Below are 20,315 nucleotides of genomic sequence, written 5' to 3'. Positions count from 1 at the left end.
CCTCTGCCTATGTCTCTGCCTCTCTTTCTGTGCTTCTCATGAATAAATTAAAATCTTTTTTAATATAAATAAAAAATAAAATAAAATAAAAAGTAATCACCAAACCCGGGTTAGTTTAGGTCTTCTTCAATAGTTATCTTCCAGGAGTTTTATAATACTTGATTTTACATTTAGGTCTGTAATCCATTCTGAGCTAATTTTTATGAAAGCTATAAGGTTTGTGTCTAGATTGATTTTTTTCTTTTTGCTTGTAGATACCCCCTTTTTCCAGCATTACTTGTTGAAAAGACCACTTTTGTTTCATTATATTACTTTTGCTCTTTTGTCAAAGCTCAATTGACTATATTTCTGGGTGTCTGTTCTGTTCTATTGATCTATTATCCACTATTTTCTTAATGTCAAATAGTCATGATTATGTAGCTTTATAGTAAGTCTTAAAGTTGGGTAGTGTCAGTCCTACAACTTTATTTTTTTCCTTTGATACTGTGTTGGCTGTTCAGGATCTTTTGCCTTACCATATGAATTTTATAATCGGTTTCTTGATAACCAAAAAATAATTTGCTGGGATTTTGACTGAGAACACATTGAATCTGTAGACCAAGTTGAGAAGAACTGACATCTTGACAATATTGATTCTTCTGATCCATGAACATGGAATACCATTCCATTTATTTAGTTCTGTTTGATTTTGTTCATCAGAGTTTTGTAGTTTTCCTCATATTTATCTTACACATATTTTGTCAGATTTATACCTAAGTATTTTATTGTGGAGTGGTGCTAATGTAAATGGTATTGCATTTTTAATTTCAAATTCTACTTGTTCACTGGTATATGGGAAAATGATAGATTCTTATGTATTAATCTTTGTATCCTTCAGTCTTGCTATAATTCCTTATTAGAGCCAGGAGGTTTTTTGTTAATTTTTTTCAGATTTTCTATGTAGATTATCATATAATCTGCAAACAAAATAGTTTATTTCTTCCTTCCCAATCTATATACTCTGAATTATCCTATTGTATTAACCAGAACTTCTAGTACTATGTTGAAAAGGAGTAGTGAGAGGGGACATCCTTGCCTTAAACCTGATCTTAGAGAAAAAGATTTGAATTTCTCATGACGTTATTTTTACTGCCTTCCATATTTTGAAATGGTGGTAATAATTCAAAATTATTAATTTATTACCAAGTATTAAAAGATTTTTAAAATTTTATTTGAGTATGGTTGACACACAATGTTACATTAGTTTTATGTTAAAATATCCATACTACCTAAAGCAGTCTACAGATTGAGTGCAATCCCTATCAAAACACCAACAACAGTCTTCACAAAACTAGAACAAATAATTATAAGATTTTTAGGGAACCACAAAAGCCCTGAATACCCAAGGCAATCTTGAGAAAGAAAAACAAAGCTGGAAGTATTACAATTCCAGATTTCAAGATATACTGCAAAGTTGTAGTAATCAAAACAGTATGAGACTGGCACAAAAACAGACACATAGATACATGGAATAGAATAGAGAGCCTAGAATTAAACCCTAGCTTATACGATCAATTATTCTTTGACAAAGGAGGCAAGAATGTACAATATGGAAAAAAGACAGTCTTTTCAATAAATAGTGCTGGGAATACTGAATAGCTACATATAAAAGGATGAAATTGGACCACTTTCTAACACCATACACAAAAATAAACTCAAAACAGACTAAAGACAGAGGCATCTGGGTGGCTCAGTCCGTTAAGCATCCGACTCATGGTGTCTGCTTGGGTTCTGATCTGAGTGGTGATTATCAAGCCCTGTGTCAGGCTCTGCACTGAGTGTGAAATCTGATGAAGTTTCCCTCTCCTTCTCCCTCTAACCTTCTCCTCTCTGCACTCGTGTGCTCTCTCTCTCTCTAAAACAAATAATTTTTAAACATGAACTAAGGACATAAATGTGAGACCAGAAAACATACAAATCCTAGAAGATAACACAGATAATCATTTCTCTGACATTGACCATAGCAACATTTTTCTAGATGCATCTCCTAAGGCAAGGGAAACAAAAGCAAAATACTATTGGGACTACATCAAGCTTTTGCACAAAAAGAGAAACAATTAACAAAATAAAAAAGCAATCTACTGAATGAAAGAACATATATGAGAGAAGAAACGATGTTTCTGATAAGGGGTTAATATCCAAAATATATAAGAAATTTGTACAACTCAACATTAGAAAAAAAACAGTTTGATTTAAAAATGGGCAGAGAACATGAATAGACACTTTTCTAAAGAAGGCATACAGTTGGCCAACAGACACAAGAAAACATCACTATCAGAGAGACCTGCCCATGCTCTCTCTCTCTCTGTCTTTCCAATTAGTAAATAAAGTCTTTCAAAAAAGTAAAAGTGAAAACAAAGAATTAGGGAAGATTGCAAACATAGAAAAGCATTAAAAATGTCCCTCCTGTAGTTGACTCTGTTCTCTGTCTATTGATGCATCTGAAGCCACCAGGAGAGAACAGAGGAGACAACAATGATGACAAAAACAGGAAATGAAATCACTCTATGCCAATTTACTGAACAGATTCTGTTTTATTGTTTCAATTCAACAGAATGCAATAATAGAAGTTGCAGAGGGACATGAGGTCTATGCTTTGGGATTCCCAGGGCAGCCACTGATAGGTGGAATGAGGTCAGGATATGAATTGTAGAGAAACATTTTCGGCTTCTGGAAACCACTGTTGAGGGATCCTCTGGCCAGAGCTCAAAGGTTTACTCAGATCTCTCCACCATTCAGGGAGGTCAGGAGAAGAGGGGGTCAGGGTTGACTTCAGCAGCAGCCTCCAGATGACTGAGTGCTGCCCCCTCCACAGCAGCCCGAGCCCCCCGAGGGCTGACTGCAACAACCAGAGCCCCCCGAGGGCTGGCTGCAGCAGCCTGAGCTCTGGTGTCTCTGGCGGTGGGACCTGTGACGCCTGTGGTGGCTCAGGCAGCAGCCACCACCCCCGGAGCTGGAGCCACAGCAGCCGCCACCCCCAGAGCTGGAGCCACAGAAGCCGCCACCCCCAGAGCTGGAGCCACAGCAGCCCCCAGAGCTGACACTGCAGCAAGAAGAGACTGGGGGGCACTTTGGAGGACACTTGGGGGGGCACTTGGGGGCGGGGCACTTGGGAGGGGGCTGGCACTGCTGCTGGTTCTGCTGGCAGGACATCTCAGTGGGCAGGGTCAGGACCTGAGGGAGAGTCACACAGTGAGTCAGACCCAGGACACAGAGCCCCCCCTGCCCCACCCCTTCCTGCTCTCAGTATCATTTCTAGTGCCTTTATTTGATGAACTGTTTAAATGGAGTCCTTGATAATTCCACCCTGGAAGTTTCATTATTTCTAATACTTAGGCATATTCTCTCCCACTACGTCCTTTGCGTCTCACAATTTCTATTTTAAGGTAGGCAGGGATTATTCTGTCTTTCAAAAGAAGGAGATGGAGGCAAAACCAGTATGAAACAAAATCTATCATGATTAATTATCTGGTAATTGAAGGTGGTAATTTTTTCTATCTTGTCAACCAGAACTCTCAAACTGGCCAGTCTGGAAACCAGATCAGAATGTAAGTATTCTCTCTAAGAAAGAAAATTAGGAACTGTTACTTCCTAGATCATTTTGTTCTAGGACATGTAGATAGAAATAGATGGTCTGGTAGGCTGGCTGTTCCCACATGCATACTTTCTTACTGCGGCAGCTCAAGAATGGTATGTTTGTGCAGGTAGGGGATCCGAGTTCGGACACCCCAGCTGCAGTGTGATACCCTGCCATTTCTAGCACACCTGAAGCCTCATCCTGTATCTTAGCACAGTGATTCTGATCTTGGTGTCTCTGACTTCCTCAACAGACACCCAATTCCATTTCAGATCCATAGATATGTGGGATTCAGAGCTACCCAAAGCATCCTCAGATTAATTCTTTCTCTGTTGGTTGAGAATTACCGGCTCATCTTGGCAAAGATGGTCACAATTTATGATTTTACTCTCAAATGTAACATCTTGTTAAAGCTGTTCTAGCAGAGCCTGATGGCCAGTGCTTCTATTCCCTCTGACCTGAGAACCTTGACAGCTAGAGCTCAGTTTGGTACAACACAGAGGCACTGCTGTCCACTCTTCTCTCAGGGACTCAGCAGTGTACTCTCCCATCCATGTTTTCCTTTAGTCTTCACGAGGCCTCTCTCCCCCTCCCCACATGGCCTCCAGCCCCCAAGACCCTCTCTCACTTGCCCCTCTGCTCTGGTCTAAGCTCCCTCCCAAGAGATACTTACCAGTGCAGTAAGTCTGTAAGCACCTCAGGAGAGGAGTGTATGGAGCCACTCTGACCCTGAGGCCCTTTTATCCTGGCTTTGGGCTCTGTCCCAGCCTGTGAGACAGGACCTGAGCATGACAGTACTGCCTCATGCCACCCACATGGTCCTGTGACCTGTGACTGGTAGTGACTGGCAGCCGCTCCCTGCCTCCCTCTATGGGAACCCAAGGTAGCTGCTCCCAGCTTGGAATAGAACTACTTAGAAAATGTGGCAGGGGAGAAAAACTGCAAACTTCCCCCACCTTACTCTCCCGCTGTTCCTATAAGATACCTTCCTGGCTCAGTTTTGGAGCGTGAGTTCCCAATGTCTCTTTTCTTGCCCCTCAAATCTTAATTCAATGTTTTAATCTGGTTTAAACCACGTTTCATAGAATCCTCCAATTCTTTATCATCTTATACGTGAGTGTGTGTGTGCACACATGTATGTGTGCTAGAGCAACCAAGAAACTGCTTGAGGAATCAGACCCTGGTTCTGCCACCTATTACCTGCGTGGCCTTCTGATAAATACCTCATCCTTCTTGTCCTCAGTTTTGTCCATCTACAATAAAGATAATATAAAAATAACTTTTGGGGGCATGTGTGAGAGAACCAATGAGCTAATGCAAAGAAAATTTCTGGTAGTTTGTAACATGCCATATTTTTAAACAAATGCCAACACATTCTTTTTTTTTTTTTAATTATAACTGTTTTCTAAGGAGAGTGAATCTGGTTAGAAAATATAAGACTTTGGGGATCCCTGGGTGGCACAGCGGTTTGGCACCTGCCTTTGGCCCAGGGCGGGATTCTGGAGACCCGGGATCGAATCCCACATCAGGCTCCCGGTGCATGGAGCCTGCTTCTCCCTCTGCATGTGTCTCTGCCTCTCTCTCTCTCTGTGACTATGATAAATAAATAAAAAAATTAAATAAAAAATAAGAAAATATAAGACTTTTCTCTTTTGTTGAAATTGTTGGTAAGTTTTAGTAAGATAGTATGAAACAGGAATGAAGTTTTATAGATAAGGGAGAGAGAAAAGATCTGGTCTACCAGTGAGACTGAGAATTCAGAATTTCCAGGGGTCCTGTGGGAAGGCTGAAGTGAAGTCCACAGATGAGAAAGAGGAAAGGCAGCAAGGAAACAGTGAGACTGTGTAAGGCTGGGCATTGCCCAGCATAAAGCAGCCAATGGAAAGATACCCGTAGTGGAGTGGAGGCCAAAGTATGTTTAAGAACAGGCATAATTAAGACAACACATGATTTTTTGCCTCTTTCTGTTTTCTAAGCTTCTCCCAACTCCTAGTCTCTAAGGCCTTAATTCAGTTATATGAACACAGACTTTTCTTGAAAGTAGTACTGGTATTTTCACATTTTTAGGGGATAAAGGAAAGAGTCAGAGTTCACATCTGGGTTGATAGTAAGTCAGAAAAAGAGCCCTATCTATGACGGTGCAAGGTTATTAAATAACTAAACCACTTATCAGATGAAAAAGAATCAGAGCCAGAGAGACTGTGTGAGGGAAGTCTACTGCCTCCAGGCATGGGAAGAACTCTGGGATTTCCCAGATCCTCAATGGATGTTAATTCCATAACACCCAGGTCACTTGGTGTGGTATGAACCCTACTAGTATGTGGTTGAGGCATGTGTGTGCGCGCGCGCGCACGTGTGTGTGTACATGTGTGTCTATATGTACTTCTACTTAGAGATATTACAGAGACTATGAGAGAGACCACATATGTGACTATGTGTATGTGGGTGTGGGTGTGCACAAATACACATCTGTATATCTTACCATGTTTCTTTTAGCCTCTAGTAGCCCCTGGTGTCCAGCCTTCCCTGAATTGTTCTGCCTCTTGCCTATCATATTTCCTCTTTGTTCTGCTCCTCCTTGGCTTTCAATTCCTCATTGATTGCTATTTGTTGGATTCTAGCCCTCTCCATCAAGAGTATTTACCCCAGATCATTAAGGATGTTTCTTCTTGGGGTCCCTGTGTCCACGATGGGCTCCAGTCTCTACTGACTGATGGTTGAAGCCTTTTGCGGTAGTATCCTTACTACATCTCAGGTTTAGGCTTTGCTACCTCTTTTTAGCAAAGTTCTTTTTAAGCTAAAATGGCCTATTTTCTCTACTTTGAATTTATTCTCCCTGTTAACCCTCCATGCTTTGTTCCATGATCTATGTACTTCTAAAACTGTGCTGTTTAAATGTAACTTGCTGTGGTATCCTGTGTGAGTCTTCTCTCAAATACACTTATAACAAACTCTCCTTGAAAATGAATGGAAAATATCAGAGAGGGAGACAGAACACGAGAGACTCCTAACTCTGGGAAACGAACAAGGGGTGGTGGAAGGGGAGGTGGGCAGGGGATGGGGGTGACTGGGTAACGGGCACTGAGGGGGTCACTTGATGGGATGAGCCCTGGGTGTTATGCTATATGTTGCGAAATCGAACTCCAATAAAAAATTATACAAAAAAAAAAAAACCCAAACAAACTCTCTTGAATCCCAGCTTGGGTCTTATATTTCTATATTCCTCATCAGCTCTAATACAGCACTATGCATTCCATGGATACTGAGTTCAAAAATCCATTCATTAATACTAGCACTAACTTTACTTTGATTGTGACTTAAGCCGTTATCATCAGGATTCTCACTATGAGATATTCACATTACTGTGTCCTAGCCTTATCACCTTGCAGAAATCTGCCAGCAGATTATCTGGGTGTGGGTCATATCATTTCAAAGAATGTATTTAATGTGAGTGTGATTAAGCTATTAATTGCTGGTTCACATAGGGAGTTCTGATTCAGGAACCCAACTCATCCATTCCAAGCATGATGAGACTTGTAAGCTATTCTGTCAGTGTCCTGACCCCACAAAGATCAGCACCCAAAACATCAGGCTGACTTGGGCTTAGGTGAAAAGATAAGAGCATGATGTAACATTGAGGACTGGCACTAGATCTCAAGGGATTTATATAAACAATGGGTACTAGCAAAGGATGAATTTTCTGAGACAGTGTATTTCTTATGTTGTCAGGCTCTCATAATCTCAGGAGATAGGAAGGAAGAATGTTGAGACCTGGTAAGAATTAATTCAGCCTCAGTGTTCTTGAGCCAGCAACTATAAGTCTCTATAGTACAAACAATAAGTCAATATTCCAAAATTACTAAAATACGCTCCTAACTGTTCTTTATAATAGGTAAACTATTTTAAGCATGGCAAAAAATATTGACAAATTTCATCACATAGGAAAAAATTCTGTATGAGAGAACACATCATTTTTTAAAATTATGGAAACATTGATCAAATAAGGAAAAAATAAAATCTATAGGTCAGTAATGGAATTAAAATTCATAATAAACAGTATGTTCTTACAATTTTAAAGAAAATAAATAAAACGATCTACAAAGCAACGAGCTAAGCATAGGAACAAATAGCTTAGAAAGAAATATAAGTGACTACTAGATTTTGAAACATATTGTTTTATGTTTGTGCATACAAATAACCAAAGAACTACATATAAAACAAGGATGACTTTCCAGTAATGAGTTCTGGTTAGATTTATTCCTTTATACTGAACTGGAAAAGACTTAGGATGGATAACAAAGTTCACTATTGCTGATCAGAAATAGGTCTTGGTGTTTTTGGAAATATAAATTGCCATAACCATCTGGATGGAAATTTGATGATTCATTTTCAACACATAATTGTTGTGTATATAAATTAAAATTTTAAATAAGCCTACTTTAAAATGAGCATAATTGCTTTAATATAGCAATTGAGCTTCTAAGAATGTAACCCAAGGAGAAAGAAAAGATTTGATAAAGAAAATCATGTAAGGGACTCCTGGGTGGCTCAGCAGTTGAGCATCTGCCTTCGGCTCAGGTCGTGACCCTGGGGTCCTGGGATCGAGTCCCACATCAGGCAGGCTCCCTGCGAGGAGTCTGCTTTGCCCGCTGCCTGTGTCTCTGCCTTCCTCTCTCTGTCTTTCATGAATAAATAAATTCATGAAATTCCTTAAAAAAAAAAAAAAAAGGAAAGAAAATCACGTGAATAAGAATGATTACCACAAGAAATAAAAATAATACTAAGAGTTAGAAAAGTTCCAAGATATAAGATCAGAATACAGAATAAGGGATCCCTGGGTGGCGCAGCAGTTTGGCGCCTGCCTTTGGCCAAGGGCGCGATCCTGGAGACCCGGGATCGAGTCCCACGTCGGGCTCCCGGTGCATGGAGCCTGCTTCTCCCTCTGCCTGTGTCTCTGCCTCTCTCTCTCTCTCTCTCTCTCTCTGTGACTATCATAAATAAATAAAAATTAAAAAAAAAGAATACATAATAAATTAGATTTATATTAATAGAAATAAAAGATCCAAAATTACAATTTTTAGAAGTTGCTATTTAAAATAGCAAAAATTATAGTATCTAAAATATTAATGTAAAATATTTTTGATAAAATAAGGAGTCTTTACTGAAAGGCATTGCAGAATATCAAAATAGAGATACATCATATTCTTGAATGGCTCAAAAGGAAAATCATGAAAAATATCTGACAATCCTTCACATATAAATGCATATATTTAGCAATATTTCTATCAAAATTCTAAAGATGTTTTCTTTTTTCTTTATTTTCATTTGTGACAAGTGACAAGCTGCCTCTAAATTTTATATGAAAGAGCAAAGGTCTGGTAATCACCAAGATAATCTTAAAGAGGGGAACAAAGTTATGGAACCTACGTGATATCACAATAGATTACACACCTATAGTAATTAAGGCAGCAGGATATTCTCACTGGGACAAACAAATTGGCAGTGAAAAGAATGATCAGGCCAACTATAGAGCTGTACAAATGTGGAAACTCAGTTATGATTGAGGAGGTATTTCAAATTAGTGGGGAAAATAAAATATTTGATTATCATAGACAACTGATTTTTCATTTGGAAAAAAATGTTAAAAAATATAAAATGTACAAAAATTCCATTCTTAGTTAAAAAAAACCCCTTAATTTTAAAAAGAAAATGAGTTTTTACAGCTTTTTAAGGAAAATAAAATTCTGAACAGATTTCTGGGCTTACGGATGGTTGAGACTTCTTAGAGTCATGAAAAGTGCAAATAGCATTGTAAATGTTGCAGAGATAGAGCTATATTAAAAAGTGAAATATCTGCTCATCAAATGACACCATTAAAAAGCAAACAAGAGGAAATTGTTCACAATTCATTTAATAATAGTGCCTTAGAAACCAGAATATTACAGATTCTAACAAAAAGAGACAAATGGAAAAATTTTAAGAGAACAGATAATTCACAGAAAAGGAAACCAAAATGATCAACAAACATTAAAAGATGCTCATGATCATTACTAAGCAGAAAACACATATTAAAGGTACAAGTGTACATCAATTTATATACGTCAAATGGTAATAATTTAAGTTTAGCAACGATGTACAGAAAGAGTGATTCTTATAAACCCTAAGTAGAAACAGAAATTGAAAAGAGCAAATTTGAGGGATGGACATGATTGAAAATTCAACAGTTCCACTTATAGATGCATACCCTGGAGAGTCTCTCCAACACATACCCATGCAGACATGCACACAAATCCCCAGAGCTGCAATATTTATACAGCAAATAGTACAAACAACTTGAATGTCCGTCCAAAAGAGACAGGGTATCAAAATAACACTGTACTCATAAGATGGATACTATAAGGTTGTAAAAATGAATAAAATGACAGCTACACAGATCAACTTGAATAATCCACAAAAAGAATTTTTAAAGAAGAGAGCAAGTTGCAGATGAATACCTCAAATATGATGCCATTTCTATAAAGTTGGAACCACGCACATTATAATAATAATGTGTCAGGATTACCAGGACAAAATAAAACATGAAGGAATATAGTAAGAACTTGGCTGGAACCCAGTTGTATGTAACCATTAAATTAACATTTGGGAGGAAAGAAAGGAAATTGGGGTCAGGGGTATGGGTTCCAAGAATGAGAGGCTAGAGTCCTGAGTGGCAGATGGTGGTAGGAATTCACTCTCAAACCCCATTTCTAAACAGCCCTATTACTACCCTGGGCCCTGTGGAAAGAGGCAGGAAGGAGATGCCAGTCGCTACCTGTCACAGGACCAAGTAGGTGGCAGAGGGCTGTCCCCTCATGCCCAGGTCCTATCTCACAGGCGAGGACAGAGCTCAAAGCCAAGATAAAAGGGCCTCAGAGAAGAACCCTTCCATGCACTCCTCTCCTGAGGTGCTGACAGATCCAGTACTGCCTGTGCACTGGTAAGTGTCCTCTGGGATGGAGAGCAGTTCCTTCCACAAAGGGAGCTCAAACCAGAGCAGGGGGTGGGGCAGGGCCTTTGCAGTGTGTGTGTGTGTGTGTGTGGTGGGTGAGAAGATGAAGTTGGGTTCATGTCACCAAGAAGTCTCAGGGACACTGAGGGAGGGGCAGGGAGCAAGGAAGCCTGGGAATATGAGCAGGAGGAACCATATGAGGGTGACAGTACTTTGGAGAAACCAACTGATCTGTAGTTGTTGGTCTCTGGTGGAAGGATTTGCAACATTGACCACTGTACCGACCTAAACTGTTGTCAGAAGAGGAGAAGTCAGAGCTGACTGATTTATTTTAAATACTGAGATTAAGGACTGCAGAGTTGAATAGGAACAATTCAAATCTTGATGATGAGTGTTAGTTTAAGGTGAGTGTCTGCAAGATGCCACAGCACCATACCCACTTAGGGACCTGGTGCAAGTCCCAGCTTACACTAAATTATCTTTTCCTCAGCTCTTTCAGCCAGTCAATCTCCAACGTCCTTTGCAGCTAGGAACATCTATGTCCCTACAGGACAAGGTTATCTAGAAAGTTCTCCAGAGGGAATGACTGGTTTCCCTAAGAAATAATTTCATTTCTAAACTGCTACCTAGATAAATTATTTCTGAGATTTTTATATAGATTAACTGTTCCAAGTGTTCTGCTGTAGAAAATTTCCTCTAGATGTTTGATTTTGAGAATGTTTCATAACATTTTTTGGCGGAAGTTCTCCACTTATATAACAGATGAAACAACTCATAACATTCGACTCAAAGAGATGATAGGAGAACATTTGCGGAACTATTAGAAATAATGAACTAGGAGGTAAAAATACTTGATTTCCTTTCTTTGAGAGAATATTTACATTCTGATCTGGTTTCCAGACTGGCCAGTTTGAGAGTTCTGGTTGACAAGATAGAAAAAATTACCACCTTCACTTACCAGATAATTAATCATGATAGATTTTGTTTCATACTGGTTTTGCCTCCATCTCCTTCTTTTTAAAGACAGAATAATCCCTGCCTACCTTAAAATAGAAATTGTGAGACGCAAGGACGTAGTGGGAGAGAATATGCCTAAGTATTAGAAATAATGAAACTTCCAGGGTGGAATTATCAAGGACTCCATTTAAACAGTTCATCAAATAAAGGCACTAGAAATGATACTGAGAGCAGGAAGGGGTGGGGCAGGGGGGCTCTGTGTCCTGGGTCTGACTCACTGTGTGACTCTCCCTCAGGTCCTGACCCTGCCCACTGAGATGTCCTGCCAGCAGAACCAGCAGCAGTGCCAGCCCCCTCCCAAGTGTCCCACTCCCAAGTGCCCCCCCAAGTGTCCCCCAAAGTGCCCCCCAGTCTCTTCTTGCTGCAGTGTCAGCTCTGGGGGCTGCTGTGGCTCCAGCTCTGGGGGTGGTGGCTTCTGTGGCTCCAGCTCTGGGGGTGGCGGCTGCTGTGGCTCCAGCTCCGGGGGTGGTGGCTGCTGCCTGAGCCACCACAGGCGACACAGGTCCCACCGCCAGAGACACCAGAGCTCAGGCTGCTGCAGCCAGCCCTCGGGGGGCTCTGGTTGTTGCAGTCAGCCCTCGGGGGGCTCGGGCTGCTGTGGAGGGGGCAGCAGTCAGTCGTCTGGAGGCTGCTGCTGAAGTGGACTCTGAGCCAAGAAGAACATACTTGGGGATAGCCAGTGGCCAAACCCTTCCTCTTGGTCCTGCTCCAGCTCCCCCTGCTGGGTCAGCTCAAGTGGCTGCTGGGTCTGAGTGCAGCCTTGAGCTCTGGCCCAGAGGATCCCTGTGCCCTGGTGTCCAGGAGCCAAAACCCCTCTCCTAAAAACCCATTTCCTCACCTCCCCCATATGTGTGCCTACCCTGGGAACCCAAAGCACAGACCCTGCACCCTTCTGTAGCGTACCTTGTTGTCAACCTAGCCTGATGTGCAACAATAAAACTAGAAATCTTCATTCCCTCTTGCCTTGATTGTTGTTTTCTATTCATTCCTACTTTATCTTTCTCATACTGGCCTCGACTTCTGCTTCCCCTGAGGCCTCGGTGTCTACAGAACTTACTCAGATTTGCCCCTTGGCACCACTAATGTCCTTGAGAGCAAAACCAATTTTTATTGGTTCAGAATCCAGTTCAGGAACCAACCTTGCCTTTAGTTGCCAGAATTTGTTAGTCCCCTCCCATCTGTGACAGTCCAGGCTTTTTATGGTTTGAAGATTTTGAAACAGTTTTGGTTTTGGTGGAATGCCTGTCAATTTGGGTCTGTTTGATGTTTCTTCCTGACTAGGTTCAGCCATACATTTTTGCAAGGAGTGTCCTCCTGAGGGCTGATACCATGCCTCATATGATATCCAGTTGTTGCATCCCTGGGTCGCTGAAAATTGAAATAGAGACATTTGGGAAAATCCTGATAAAGCCGAGACATTGAATTTCTAAATTCAATTCCATCAGGTTGTTGTTGTTGTTGTTTTGTTTTGTTTTGTTGGTTTTCTTTGTTTTTTGCCAGTAGAAGTACCTTTTCATATCATCTGAGGAGGTTAACCACACATCTCCTGAGGAAGCTGAAAGGCTCCTGGAAGTGGCTGCCTTCCAGTGCACTGTTGGTTCTCTTCAGGTCCCATCCCACCATCTCTCTTTGCTTCTGGAAGCGCACCTCATCTCAAGGCCCCCTAGGCCCCAAAAGGTGAAGTACACCTTTTGTTGATAGGGGTGACCTATCAGCAGGTACGCTACACTCCAAAAGAGCTACATGAGTTTTTCCAATTTATACAGATATAAACCCAGGGAATATGTGTGTACTGCATATTAAGGGTATGAGATAATTGTGGAAGGGACATAAAGTTGGATCGAGCCAGATTTATTCCTATAGGTCTGCCAAGCAGATGTCCTAGACTCAAGGCTATGTAGTGTGGTGGCGGTGGTGATGGAGGGGGTTGACAGGGCTCTAACCGGGTGTTTGGTTGGTTGGCTGAATCATGGACCAGAAGGTGGCTGACACTAAATGAAGATGAAATGCCAGGACTTCCTTGGCATATTACAGAGGAAGGGGTCCAAAGGTTTATTGGAATGTTACAGCGGAGTTATCAGTTGGGAGCTGCTCGTCTTCTCTGGAAGGGTCGATAGGACACATCTCTCCTGACTATGAGAAATAAATTTGTGAGGAGACCACAGCACCCTTGAAGAGCTAGCTGATAGTTCTTCTCTGTAGGTTAGAAACTACAGTGGAATCTGATGCCACTGAATTGGGAAACCTAAATGCAGTAGGGATAACTGGACACCATTGGCAGCACTTAGGACCCAAGGCAAAGCAGGTGTGGTTACTATCCTGGAGAGCAGGGTCAAAGCAGCAATCAGAACATTCTGGCTCACAGAGCTGTGGCTCTGGCCAGTTCATCATGGTGGTTTGGAAGTGAAATTGATGGGAACGGTATTAATTTCTTACTTGATAGGTATCAGAGGAAAAACTCTAAGTGAACGAAACTCTGAGCCGTAAAAAGAGAATAATGCTCCCTCAATCAATTCCCAACTTTGAGCTAGTTTATAGACACGGAACACCTTGAATGAAGGGGAGGATGGGTCCTCTGGAGGAAGAACCCTTGTACTCTCCCAAAGACTTAAGCTACTAATATTTCCCCCGGCTTTCCCCAAAGGGACCTATGGCACTTTTTTTCCAGGGAAATTGTGCACTGGGGAAAGAGAAAATAATCAGTCTTTGGGGCTAACTGGACACTGGCTGTGGACTGACACTAATTCCAGGAGGCTCAAGACATCACTTTGCTCCACTCTGGTCCCTATTTGGTAGGACGGGAGCTTCTGGAGGTCAGGTGATCGATGGAGTTTTAGCTCAGTTTCATCTCACAGTGGGCCCAGTGGGTCCTGAGCCCACCTCGTGGTTATTTCCCTGGTTCTAGAATGTGTGATAGGAATAGACACACACAGCAACTGTCAGAATCCCCACATTGGTTCTCTGATCAGTGGAGTGAGGGCTATTGGGATGGGGAGGTCAACTAGGAGGCATTAGAACCGTTAGAACTGTCTCTACTCAGGAAAATGATAAATCAAAAGCAACACCACATTGCTGAAGGGACTGAAGAGATTAGTGATACTATAAATTTAATCTCAAGGATGCAGGGGTGCTGATTCCCACCACATCCCCATTTAACTCACCTATTTGGTTAGTGCAGAAAACAGATGGATCTTAGAGAATGAGGGTGGGTTATTGCAAGCTAAAGCCCGTGGTGACTCCACTTGTAGCTGCTGTACCAGATGCAGTTTCCTTCCTGGAGCAAGTTAGCACATGCCCTGGTAACTGACATGCAGCTAGTAATCTGGAAAATGTTTTGTTTTGTTTTTTCCTTCATATCTGTCAGTAGAGACCAGCTGAAGTCGTTTATTTTCAGTTGGAAAGGCCAGCAATATACCTTTACTGTGTCCCTCCTCAGGAGTAGGACAATTCTGCTGCCCTGTGTCATAATTTAGTTCTCAGGGATCTTGATGGTCCTTCCCTTTGACAAGTCATCACACTGATCCATTGCATCAATGATACTATGCTGATAGTACTTGGTAAGTAAGAAGCAGCAATTACTCTAGACTTACTGGCAAGGTATTTGCATGTCAGAGGGTAGGATATAACTGACAAGAGGTCAGAGGAATTTCCAGGGGTCCAGTGGTACATGGCACGTGGAGATATCCCTTCTAAAGTGACACAGAAGTAGTTGCATCTGGCCCCTCCAGCAATAAAACATGAGGCACAACACCTAGCATGCCTCCTTGGATTCTGGAGGTAACACAGCCTTCATCTGGGTTGTGCTACTCTAGCCCATCGACTGGGTAACTCCAACCCTACTTGCTTTGAAACGGGTCCAGAATAGGAGAAGGCGCCAGGAGACAGCGCGATTCCACTGAACAGGAAGTGAAGACTGCCACCTGGTACTAGGCCTCCTCATGACTCGGAATCAACAGGCACAGAAGGTAGTTACTGAGCTCAGTGGAGTGATTGATCCTGATTTTCACAGAGAAAATTAAACTGCTCCTCACAGTGGAGGTGAAGAAGAGTCTGTGTGGAACACAGGAGACCCCTAGGGCGACGCTTGGTTCTGCCTCACCCTTGGATTAAAGTCCATGGAAAACGTAAGAACCCAGTTCCAATAGGACTATTCATGGCCCAGACCCTTCAGGAATGAGTATTGGATCACCTCACCAGCTAGAAAAGAATCACGGCCACAACCAGGAGTATTTCTTACTAAGAGCACTTCCTTCCTTTGTTATGAATGTGTGTGTGTGTGTGTGTGTGTGTGTGTGTGTGTGTGAGTGGAAACCCTTGGTTTCCTCCCATATCATATGACATAAGATGTATTGACTGACGTATTTCAGTGTTGTTCAACATCACACAATAGAAGTGAAGCTAAGGATATTAAGGAGAAAGATCAACATCATTCAAGGACTTTATACCCTTGTCTGGAGAAAGGGTTTTTGCATTATCTGCTATACACAGCCTGACTGCATCACATTAGCTGGAAGTGTGGCCTGGTCTTTGTCTTATTTGGAGGCTAAATATTGTTGTTGTTGTTTTTTTTTATAAATTTATTTTTTATTGGTGTTCAATTTGTCAACATACAGAATAACACCCAGTGCTCATCCCGTCAAGTGCCCCCCTCAGTGCCCGCCACCCAGTAACCCCCATCCCCCGCCCACCTCCCCTTCCACCACCCCTAGTTTGTTTCCCAGAGTTAGATTCCTTCATATTCTGTCTCCCTTTCTGATATTTCCCACTCATTTTTTCTCCTTTCCATTTATTCCCTTTCACTATTTTTTATATTCCCCAAATGAATGAGACCATATACTGTTTGTCCTTCTCCGATTGGTTTATTTCACTCAGCATAATACCCTCCAGTTCCATCCACGATGAAGCAAATGGTGGGTATTTGTCGTTTCTAATGGCTGAGGAATATTCCATTGGATACATAAACCACATCTCCTTTATCCATTCATCTTTCAATGGACACCGAGGCTCCTTCCACAGTTTGGCTATTGTGGACATTGCTGCTATAAACATCGGGGTGCAGGTGTCCCGGCGTTTCATTGCATCTGCATCCTTAGGGTAAATCCCCAGCAGTGCAATTGCTGGGTCATAGGACAGATCTATTTTTAACTCTTTGAGGAACCTCCACACAGTTTTCCAGAGTGGCTGCACCAGTTCACATTCCCACCAACAGGGCAAGAGGGTTCCCCTTTCTCCAAATCCTCTCCAACATTTGTGGTTTCCTGTCTTGTTGATTTTCCCCATTCTCACTGGTGTGAGGTGGTATCTCATTGTGGTTTGGATTTGTATTTCCCTGATGGCAAGTGATGCAGAGCATTTTCTCATGTGCATGTTGGCCATGTCTATGTCTTCCTCGGTGAAGCTTCTGTTCATGTCGTTTGCCCATTTCATGATTGGATTGTTTGTTTCTTTGCTGTTGAATTTAATAAGTTCTTTAGAGATCTTGGAAACTATCTGATACGTCATTAGCAAATATCTTCTCCCATTCTGTAGGTTGTCCTTTAGTTTTGTTGACTGTATCCTTTGCTGTGCAAAAGCTTCTTATCTTGATGAGTCCCAATAGTTCATTTCTGCTTTTGTTTCTTTTGCCTTCGTGGATGTATCTTGCAAGAAGTTACTGTGGCCGAGTTCAAAAAGTGTATTGCCTGTGTTCTCCTCTAGGATTTTGATGGAATCTTGTCTCCCATTTAGATCTTTCATCCATTTTGAGTTTATCATTGTGTATGGTGAAAGAGAGTGGTCTAGTTTCATTCTTCTGCGTGTGGATGTCCAATTTTCCCAGCACCATTTATTGACGAGACTGTCTTTCTTCCAGTGGAGAGTCTTTCCTCCTTCATCGAATATTAGTTGACCATAAAGTTCAGGGTCCACTTCTGGGTTCTCTATTCTGTTCCATTGATCTATGTGTCTGTTTTTGTGCCAGTACCACACTGTCTCGATGACCACAGCTTTGTAGTACAACCTGAAATCTGGCATTGTGATGCCCCCAGATATGGTTTTCTTTTTTATAATTCCCCTGGCTATTCGGGGTCTTTTCTGATTCCACAAAAATCTTAAAATGATTTGTTCCAACTCCCTGAAGAAAGTCCATGGTATTTTGATAGGGGTTTCATTAAACGTGTAAATTGCCCTGGGTAACATTGACATTTTCACAATATTAATTTTTTCAATCCATAAGCCTGGAATATTTTTCCATCTCTTTGTGTCTTCCTCCATTTCCTTCAGAAGTGTTCTGTAGTTTTTAGCGTATAGATCCTTTACCTCTTTGGTTAGGTATTCCTAGGTATCTTATGCTTTTGGGTGCAATTGTAAATGGGATTGACTCTTTAATTTCTCTTTCTTCAGTCTCATTGGTAGTGTATAGAAATGTCACTGACTTCTGGATATTGATTTTGTATCCTGCCACACTGCCAAATTACTGTATGAGTTCCAGCAATCTTGGGGTGGGTCTTTTGGGTTTTCTATGTAGAGTATCATGTCATTGGCAAAGAGGGAGAGTTTGACTTCTTCTTTGCCAATTTGAATGCCTTTAGTGTCTTTTTGTTTTCTGATTGCTGAGGCTAGGACTTCCAGTACTATGTTGAATAGCAGTGGTGAGAGTGGACATCCCTGTCTTGTTCCTGATCTTAGGGGAAAGGCTCCCAGTGCTTCCCCATTGAGAATGATATTTGCTGTGGGCTTTTCATAGATGGCTTTTAAGATGTTGAGGAATGTTCCCTCTATCCCTACACTCTGAAGAGTTTTGATCAGGAATGGATGCTGTATTTTGTCAAATGCTTTCTCTGCATCTAATGAGAGGATCATATGGTTCTTGTTTTTTCTCTTGCTGAAATGATGAATCACATTGATTGTTTTACGAGTGTTGAGCCAGCCTTGTGTCCCGGGGATAAATCCTACGTGGTCTTGGTGAATAATTTTCTTAATGTACTGTTGGATCCTATTGGCTAGTATCTTGTTGAGAATTTTTGCATCCATGTTCATCAGGGATAGTGGTCTGATATTGGTCTCCTTTTTGGTGGGGTGTTTGTCTGGTTTTGGAATTAAGGTGATGCTGGCCTCATAGAACGAATTTGGAAGTACTCCATCTCTTTCTATCTTTCCAAACAGCTTTGTAGAATAGGTATGGTTTCTTCTTAAACGCTTGATAGAATTCCCTTGGGAAGCCATCTGGCCCTGGACTCTTGTGTCTTGGGAGGTTTTTGATGACTGCTTCAGTTTCCTCCCTGGTTATTGGGCCATTCAGGTTTTCTGTTTCTTCCTGTTCCAGTTTTGGTAGTTTGTGGCTTTCCAGGAATGCGTCCATTTCTCCTAGATTGCCTAATTTATTGGCGTATAGCTGTTCATAATATGTTTTTAGAATCGTTTGTATTTCCTTGGTGTTGGTAGTGATCTCCCCTTTCTCATTCATGATTTTAGTAATTTGAGTCTTCTCTCTCTTCTTTTTAATAAGGCTGGCTGATGGTTTATCTATCTTATTAATTCTTTCAAAGAACCAACTCCTGGTTTTGTTGATCTGTTCCACAGTTCTTCTTGTCTCGATTTCATTGAGTTCTGCTCGAATCTTTATTAACTATCTTCTTCTGCTGGGTGTAGGACCTATTTGCTGTTTTTTCTCTAGCTCCTTTAGGTGTAAGGTTAACTTTTGTATTTGAGTTCTTTCCAGTTTTTGAATGGATGCATGTATTTCCCCCTTAGGACTGCTTTTGCTGCATCCCAAAGATTTTGAACGGTGGTATCTTCATTCTTATAGTTTCCATGAATCTTTGTAATTCTTCCTTAATTTCCTGGTTGACCCTTTCCTCTTTTAGCAGGATGGTCCTTAACCTCCACGTGTTTGAAGTGCTTCCAAACTTCTTGTTGTGATTTAGTTCTAATTTCAAGGCATTATGCTCTGAGAATATACAGGAGATGAACCAATCTTTTGGTATCGGTTCGGACCCGATTTGTGACCCAGTATGTGGTCTATTCTGGAGAAAGTTCCATGTGCACTTGAGAAGAATGTGTATTCATTTGCGTTTGGACATAGAGTTCTGTAGGTATCTGTGAAATCCATTGGTCCAGTGTATCATTTAAAGCTCTCGTTTCTTTGGAGATGTTGTGCTTAGAAGACCTATTGAGTGTAGAAAGCGCTAGATTGAAGTCAGCAAGAATAAGTGTATTATTATCTAAGTATGTCTTAACTTTGGTTATTAATTGATTGATATATTTGGCAGCTCCCACATTCGGGGCATATATATTGAGGATTGTTAAGTCCTCTTGTTGGATAGATCCTTTAAGTATGAGATAGTGTCCCTCTTCATCTCTCACTACAGTCTTCGGGGTAAATTTTAGTTTATCTGATATAAGGATGGCTACCCCTGCTTTCTTTTGAGGACCATTTGAATGGTACATGGTTCTCCAACCTTTTATTTTCAGGCTGTAGGTGTCCTTCTGTCTAAAGTGAGTCTTTTGTAGACAGCAAATGGATGTGTCCTGCTTTTTTATCCAGTCTGACTCCCTGCGCCTTTTGACGGGTTCATTAAGCCCATTCACGTTCAGAGTTACTATTGAAAGATATGGGTTTAGTGTCATCATGATACCTATTCAGTCTCTGTTTTTGTGGATTATTCCATTGGACTTCTTATTGAAGGGGAATTTTAAGAGTCTCCCTTAAAATTT

At 41.3% G+C, this 20,315-nt stretch overlaps 2 long non-coding RNA genes across 2 annotated transcripts; one reads left to right on the top strand and one right to left on the bottom strand.

The window, feature by feature from the left end:
* Positions 1 to 2,553: 2,553 nt before the first annotated feature.
* LOC144324594 (uncharacterized) lies at positions 2,554 to 4,498 on the bottom strand. Its single transcript, XR_013390040.1, has 2 exons — positions 4,290 to 4,498; positions 2,554 to 3,213 (listed from the first exon to the last, which is right to left on the bottom strand). It is a non-coding gene; the product is annotated as an uncharacterized LOC144324594 (long non-coding RNA).
* A 5,890-nt stretch (positions 4,499 to 10,388) lies between these two features.
* LOC144324593 (uncharacterized) lies at positions 10,389 to 12,576 on the top strand. Its single transcript, XR_013390039.1, has 2 exons — positions 10,389 to 10,592; positions 11,858 to 12,576. It is a non-coding gene; the product is annotated as an uncharacterized LOC144324593 (long non-coding RNA).
* The last annotated feature ends 7,739 nt before the right edge of the window (positions 12,577 to 20,315 follow it).

The sequence above is a fragment of the Canis aureus genome, chromosome 12 (assembly GCF_053574225.1).
Source record: "Canis aureus isolate CA01 chromosome 12, VMU_Caureus_v.1.0, whole genome shotgun sequence".
Classification (NCBI taxonomy): domain Eukaryota; kingdom Metazoa; phylum Chordata; class Mammalia; order Carnivora; family Canidae; genus Canis; species Canis aureus.
This window is presented reverse-complemented; position numbering and strand designations above follow the sequence as displayed.